General features: G+C 37.1%; 1 long non-coding RNA gene across 1 annotated transcript in view; it reads right to left on the bottom strand.

Annotated features, from left to right (window-relative positions):
* Positions 1-1,467: 1,467 nt before the first annotated feature.
* The window catches only part of LOC311433219, a 67,900-nt gene continuing 61,245 nt past the window's right edge, over positions 1,468-8,122 (bottom strand). The window contains exons 3-4 of the long non-coding RNA XR_014690613.1: positions 7,610-7,722; positions 1,468-3,305 (exon numbers count right to left, since the gene is read on the bottom strand). This is a non-coding gene — a long non-coding RNA (uncharacterized lncRNA). The remainder of the gene's footprint in view (positions 3,306-7,609; positions 7,723-8,122) is intronic.

The following is an 8,122-nucleotide window of genomic DNA, read 5'->3' as shown; positions in this document are numbered from 1 at the left end:
TGATAAGGGGGAAAAATTAATAAAAAAAAATCTGAGACACAGATATGACAACATAAAATGGAGACAGTGATCAGAAACAAATCTCCCAGTCATACTAATTGGCGAGCTATCACACTACAGGTGCCACTTCCAGAAACATCAACCTGGACTGTGCAGCCAGTGGGAGCCCCAGACTAGGAGGGTGCAGGAAATTGCAGATCTCTGCAAACCCATGGAGCAAAGTACAGGGGGAAGGGGGAACAAAGAAGAGGGAGATAGGTTGAAAAGAGTGTAAAAGAATCAGTTATATGCGAAAATGGGGCCAGTCAGTGTGTTATTGTCAGGTCTGGGCCATGGTATCAGGTGAGCAATGCTTCATGCCCAGGCATGCTTCATGCCCAGGGAGACTTGTGAATAGGGTATGCATGAAGGATGAGTGTGTGAATGCATGTATGTTTGCAGTGAACTTCAAGCTGGGCTAACTGGTGAGTGGACAACTTATGAAATGGGTTTGAAGGCCTGGGATACATGCAGGGATGCTGGGTGGACAGAAGGGTCGTGCTTGATGGATCCCCAGATGTCTGTGTGCTTGTGAACATGGTAAGTGCTGTGTGTGTGCCTGCACTACTGAACTTCTGTCTCTACCAGCCAAAGAGGCAAAGAGGACTTGGCTGTCTATGTCAGTGCTTTACGTGACTCCTGTGTGTAAGTGTTGTTGATGGCAGCACCTTGTTTCTGGCAGGTTTGTGTGACTGGTCACGTTGGTGTGCTGTGTGTCTGTGCCTCTGGGATATGAACTCAACTTCACTACTGGTTGAACCTGCAAAGAGGAAAGTGGAGGACATGTCCCTTGGACAGGGCAGAGACCTCAGGTCCGTGGGCACCAGGCTGGGCCCCCGCAGCCAGACAGGAATGGTCCTGGGATGGAAGAGGCAGCTGCTTCTTTACCTCATTTAACAACTTCAATGAAAATTTTGACTTTTCTGTAAACATTTGAATGAAATCCATTTTGTTCACCTCAGACTTTTAGGCTTTTCTGTAAAGTAAATATATTAGTTTCAAATAAGCAAAATTCTGTTAAAAATATATATTTTTTATCATTATGGCCAGTAAAATTTTAAAGTGACATTTAAGCCAGAAAGAATTTATTTTGAATTATTTGAAAGATTTATTTTGAATTATTTTAGTAAAATGTACTAATTGCCTCATTAGTAGAAGAAGGGAAATAATACTTTCAATTCACCACCAAATCAAAAAAAAAAAAAAAAAAAAAAGTTATGTTATAATTAAAAATAATATTATTTAGAAAAGTGAAAAGATGGAGGAGGTTGTTTTGATCAAATGAAATACAGTAATTAAGAAAGAAAAAAATATTGTCAGTTTGATTCTGCAATATCATCTAAAAGAAATTTTGAAACAAAATGTTGTTTCAAACTTAAATTCTAAATATTTTGTTAAAGAATAGGAAGTCAATATTGTCTGTTTTCACTTATTTTATTTTGTTTAAGAAGACAGAAAAAAAAATTAAAAACTGATACAAATCTGAACACATTTAATAACACTATTCAGAGATCTTAATATTGAATTTTAAACTAAATAATTTTTTTTAAGTGCCCACTACCTAATATTAATGTTCAGTACTTAAAAGTTTAACTCAGATCTCAAATATATATTTTTAGATTGAAAGATGAAGACAAAAATGAGAGCTGCTCTCAAACTGCATGTTCATCTTAGTATATAACATTACAAGAAAAAAAAAATACAGTACTACAATACCACAAACACAAGAATTAGGCAGAAGCTGACTTTTTGCTCACTGATCTGAGGACATGACATAAAGTGTGAGCATGAACAAGGGGAAGAGATAAATATCATCTCCTCTTCCATTTTTGACAAAAAGAGAGAAAAAAATAGTTTATCAGGTTTATTAGGATTTGCAGGTCCCTCATACTATCTTCTGGTGTTCTGTCTTGAGAAATGAGCATGAGCATGAGCAATCACTGAGCATGGTGAGAAGGTGTATAGTTGAGAGAGGGCAGTAACTTCCTCCAAAATTTGGCAGAAAGGAGGATTGTAGGGAGGAAGGACATCTCCATAGCTTATATGAGCAACCCACCTCCAGTATAGTTGTACCTTCATACATCCCTGAGCCCATATACCCCATTAGCTGACCTTGAGTGTTGCCCATTTCTACTACTGGTCTTTTTCAAGGCAATTAGTTTCTGCTGTTCACAATCATCATGAGAGCTGCAGGTTTTGAGAATAGTAGCTGTTCTCCAGAGGTTTCAACTACACAAAATTTAAGCAGCATTCCTCAAGTGGAAAGTTTTTATTAATGCTCAGGTGAAACCAGACACAATTTTTCAGGGTCTAAATTCAGGTTGTCATAACAACTTAACACAGTTCTAATAATCTTATTTTTATTACACTCCTTAGGTAGAAGGAACAAGATGTATTCCCCATAAAAGCAATTGCAATCCAACCAGTCAGTCTGTTCTCGTAATTAGGTGTACAGTACCCAGTACACGTCATAGTCACATCAGGTTACTCCCAGAGTAATTCTGCTGATGTTGTTATTTATATGGTTGTATCTCAGCTCTGAATATGGTACCAAGTAACTAAGTTTTGTCTGCTCTTATGAAACCTCTACTATTCAAACCAGAGAGGATACACTAATGTGATCATACTGAAAAAGACTAAAGTGCAATAACATACAGTAGAAAATGATGTTTGGTTAAAGACAAGAAAGGAATATTATCAGTCTTGTACACCACACAGAAGATAGTCACATTGGAAATTTTTATCTGTTCCTGAGACATGTACAGAATACCTGCTTAAAATGTATTCATCCACAGTGAAGTTCTTAAATACATTTTCTGTGCAATTGTGTATTGTGTACTATCACTGTTTTGTTTTTTGGTTGTTTTAATTTTTCTAAACTCTATCTAGATATCTTAATGTCCCACAAGACAGAGCAAAACAGGTGACTTACATGAATCTGTTTTTGCTTTCCTTGGAACAATTAGAAAAATGCATAGGTAAGCGATGGTTTAAGGACACTCTTTAATGCATCACAGCTGGGCCATCTATAGTAAATGTGTGCTATGTCTTTTGACTGTCATCTTAAATCTTGCTGTAGATTGCACTAGACTTTTGTTTTAGTCCATACTGGTGTTATGAATCTACCCATGGTTGAAATGTATGTGAAGGTTCAAGCTAGGCAGGATCCGTGTAGATGCAAAATTTAGGTAATTTGCACTCCATTTCCCCCCATGCTTTCAGGAGATTCTTGAAAAGACATTTTGTTGCTCTGTCCCTTAATTTATCTGGAAAGAAAAAAAAAAATCAGCAATAACCTTTCACTTCCTTTCTTATCTTAATAATTTACATGTCAACTTCTGCATGCAAAAACTACTCATTTTTACAGCAACAAAAAATGATTGTATGGTCTACAAACTGCAATAAAATTCCAAGTGTCCTCTGTCATATGAATCCTCACGGGAAAGTGGTATACAATATGGTTGTCAATCCTAACATAACTTGCATAACCTGTCAATGCATGTAATATGAACCAAAGATGAAGCATATCTTCAGCCAATATAAATTAACATTGATTCATTCAAATATTCAATATAAAGGCATTCATGTGGTTTTTTCAAAGAGGCTTCTAACAGCTTTAGTTTTTCTGCCCAAATAAGGATGAAAAAATCACAAATTCAATGTGCTAAAGAGTCCCCCACTAAGCAATATGGAGAAGAACAGAAACCCCTGAACAGCTTCAAATGAATATATTAGTATGGTAGATAAAACCACCCCCTCAAGCCCCCTGTCTGCAAACCACCAACAAAGGGAAAAGCAAGCTGCTTGTGGGCCTTTAGATTTAAAGGCACACAGTGTGATGGATAAGAAAACTGAACAATAAATATCATGTGGACTGTGGGGTTCTGCACAAAAACAATTCACAAGGAGAAAGACAAAGCAAAATAAAAGAACATGTTGATAGATGTGTTGTGGATATCAAATTCCATATTTTAAAAAGCATTCAAGGTGTCAACCAACCAACAAAGTAATGCATCAAATATCAAGTGTTTTTATCTACTGCTTTGTACTTTATTGGATTACCGATAATTGTGCAAAAGAAATGCAAAGAACCACTACACAGATATGAAGCCCTTTTTGCACCTGTGTTGCAAAGGATAGTTAACTATTTCTGTACTAGTCCCTGGGTTGTCAGCTGGAACTATCATCAGTACACTCATGGGACACCATCATAGCTTATGAAAGAAAATCTTCACTTTTGGTAGCAGAATTTGAACAGTTGTTTGGGTCAAGTCACCCACAAATATGACAACTCCGTATACAATGTGAGGCCTGAGGAGTGGAGATGAAAGTTATCTAACAAATTGACCTTGGGATGGTTATTCTGAAAACTATTGGGAGACGGACTACACTCACATCTGACTCCAAATTTTCCACTGAAGTAAAGCATTGTTCTATCTTCCATATTTTTGTCTATTAAGATCTTGTCCAATATTTCTCTATGTTCTTGTTTGAATGTTACTCTGGAAATTCAGATAGCCATAATGACATAGAGACTGCTCAAAGCCATATAATCTCACAGTTCCTCAAAGTTCACTGTCATGGTTTTGGCTGAGATTGAGTTAATATTCTTTATAGAGGCTCACATAATTCTGTGTTTTGGATTTTTGATTAAATTAGTGGTGATAACATGCTGATGTTTTAGTAGTTGCAGAGCAGTATTTACATAGACCCAAGAGCCTTTTTGCTTCTTGTTCTGCCCTGCCTTCAAGGAGGCTGGGTGTACACAAGATGTTGGGAGGGGACAGAACCAGGACAGTTGACCCCGATAGACCTAAGGAATATCCCATGCCATATGGCATCATGCTCAACAATTAAAGCTGGGGTAAAGAAGTAGGAAGGGGAAAATGGGGGTGAGGTGTGCTTAGAGTAACGGTGTTTGTCTTCCCAAGAAACTATTACACATGATGAGCCCTGCTTGCCTGGAATAGGTGGAACACCTGCCTGCCAATGGGAAAAAGCGAATGAATTCCTTCTTTTGCTTTGCTTGAGTTCGCAGCTTTTGCTTCACCTAGTAAATCGCCTTTATCTAAATCCATGAGTTCTTGAGCTTTTACCTTCCCTATTCTCTCCACCATCCCATGTAGGATGAGTGAGTACTTAGCCTGTGTGGTACTTAGCTGCCTGCTAGGGCTAAACCACAGCATTCACAGAGGTGGCTTTGCCAAGAGAACCACTAGGCCCTTGTTTATTCTGTAAGAATATTCAATATCCAAAAATCTTATCCAAGAACAGGCTTATCCAAGAAGAACAGGCTTCCTGTTTTTAACATTGGTCCTTGCTTTTTTTTTTTTTTTTTTTTTTATATATATATATATACACATATACATATGTTTGAATATTTGTTTCTGTTTTTGTGTAGAAAGGGTTTCTTTTCTTTACCAGGCTTATCTGGCATGCAAAATAATCTGCCAGCTGCATCATGTCTTCTCTGGGCACACATAAAAAACTAGTTTGGATGCCACCTGTCTGATTATTCCTCCAGCAATGCCAGTTCTGATTTTGTTTGAACGTGCCATGAAGAGAACAAAGAATAACAGAATATATTCTGTTTTCCAGAAAAATGAAATGCAGTTGAAGGCCTCATCAGAGCTCGACTTGTCATAACACCACGTAAATATCTGTATATAGGTATTAACCAATATATCCCAATTCATTATAACAAACTTTCTCAGATTCAAATACAATTTTATATATGAACTTTTTTTTTGGGGGGGGGGGTTAGATTTTTTTAACTCCTTATCAAAAATATATGTGCATGTATTTGTTAATTACTGTATATACCTGCATTTTTATGTATTTACATAAATTAGGATCATATACATAATATATTTATTAATATGGTAGTGTTTTAAACAATTATTGCATATTTTTTTCAAATGATTTATTTACACTATAAATAAATAATTAAAAATAATAATAAAAAATGAAGGCATAGAAATTTTCAAATTAAAAATCAACTTATTCATTCATAGAATTATAGAATATCCCGAGTTGGAAGGGACTCAGAAGAATCATCCAGTCCAACTCCTTGCTCCACAAAGGACCACCCAAAAATCAGGCCATATATCTGAGAGCATTGTCCAAACACTTCTTAAACTACAACAGGCTCAGTACTGTAACCATGGCCCTGGGGAGCCTGTCCCAGTGCCCAACCACCTCTGGGTGCAGAGCTGTTTCCTAACACCCAGCCTGACCCTCCCATGTCCCAGCTCCATGCCATTCCCTCAGGTCCTGTCTCTGTCCCCAGAGAGCAGAGCTCAGCACCTGCTGCTCTGCTCCCTTCGTGAGGGAGTTGCAGGCCGCCATGAGGCCTCCCTTAGGCCTGCTCTGCTCTGGGCTCAACAAGCCAAGATGCCACAGCCACTCCACATATGCCTTCCCCTCTAGGCCCTTCACCATCTTTGTAGCTCTCCTTTGGACACTCTCTAATAGTTTGTCTTCCTTATATTGTGGCACCCAAAACTGCACACAGGACTGGAGGTGAGGCCTCACCAGCGCTAGGTAGAGTGGGACAATTGGTTCCCTTAACCAGCTAACAATTCTGTACTTAATGCATCCCAGAACATGGTTGGCTATTTTGGCTGCCAGGGCACACTGTTGACTCATATTCAACTTGCCATTAAGTCCCAGAACATTTTCCATGGGGCTGATCTCCAGCCTCTTTTCCCCTGTCTGTAAGTAGCTGCTAAAATAAGCATTGGAATTTAACTTTAAAAAGGCTTAATAACTATAAAGGGAACCTCTATTCACCATGTAGATCCTTAGACTGCAGATGTTTGAAGTCAGGTGAAATATATCCATTATTTCCAATAAACATCTTGGTATGGCATTCACAATATATAACTGAATTATGTGATTCAGAGACTTACAAAATAGGGTGTAGAAGGAGGTTACCAAAATGTAGGATCAGTTACATTTGCATAGCAAGTTGACTAGATATTTTGAGTTTGGGACACCAATGCTATCAAAATCTATAGAACTTTCCCTGTTAAATTTAGGGGAGACTGGATTAAAGACAAAAGATAAAGAGCTAAAAGGCAAAATATAAGTAAATATAAGCATGACTAGACAGAAAGACACTTACCATCTTTTTAATTTCACAAACTCTTTTGTTTAAGTTTGGCCATTGGTTAGGAAAGAGGTTTATGCATTTAAATTAGAGGATTTTCCCTTTCTCTAGGAACAAAATGAGCTTTATAGCTTTTTTAATGAGAGATGTGTATATCATTTGATATGCATCTGGGTACTGCCAACTTACCCACTAATTATACGGAGAATGGAAACCAATTAATTATTCAAGCAGCTTTTTTAAAAGTTAATCAACCACTGCCAATGTCTCTCTACTGGAATGACTTTAATGTCTGTCACTGTCATAGCTTATACATGTTCCTAATAATTGAATATTATGACTGTTGGCCTGTTTTCCATTACACAATTAAAGTTAAGCCTACATGAAATGTAGTGGAGTCTCTTACAAGACTTATTGAAATAATCCAGGATAAAAGTACGAAGTAATTAAACAGCTTGCCTTTAATTTCTCTTTCAGGAAGATAATCATTCAAAGTTCTCTTCAATGTCTGTGGGAGAAGTAGATGAGAATGAAATTCTGTACTTCAGGTCGAAGTGTGCTTATATCAACGCCTTAGGACAAGAAAAAGTTTGTTTTAATGTGCATTTACAAAGAAACTCAAATATCCAACTTGCACCACAGGTTGCTATCAGTGAACTGTTAATGATAAAAAGTCCAAATACAAGGACCATAGTTTATCTATGATACAATTAATGATATAATGAAACAAATTAAATGATCGTAAGGATTTAGTATGGTTTAACAGAGCTTTAGAGGGAAAGAAGAAGAACAATATTCTTTGGGTTCAAATAAAATTGGAAACTAATTTTAGATATTACCAGCATAATGAAGCTGCAGATATATAAGCCCACTGAGGTCAAAATATGATCATTCTTTTATGTCTCAAGGCATGCTCCTTATCCTTTTGCTTTAGCCCCAGTCTTAAATATGCTTTACATAAGAAGAGCAGAG

This window comes from Aythya ferina (genome assembly GCF_964211825.1).
Source record: "Aythya ferina genome assembly, chromosome: 2".
NCBI lineage: Eukaryota > Metazoa > Chordata > Aves > Anseriformes > Anatidae > Aythya > Aythya ferina.
This window is presented reverse-complemented; position numbering and strand designations above follow the sequence as displayed.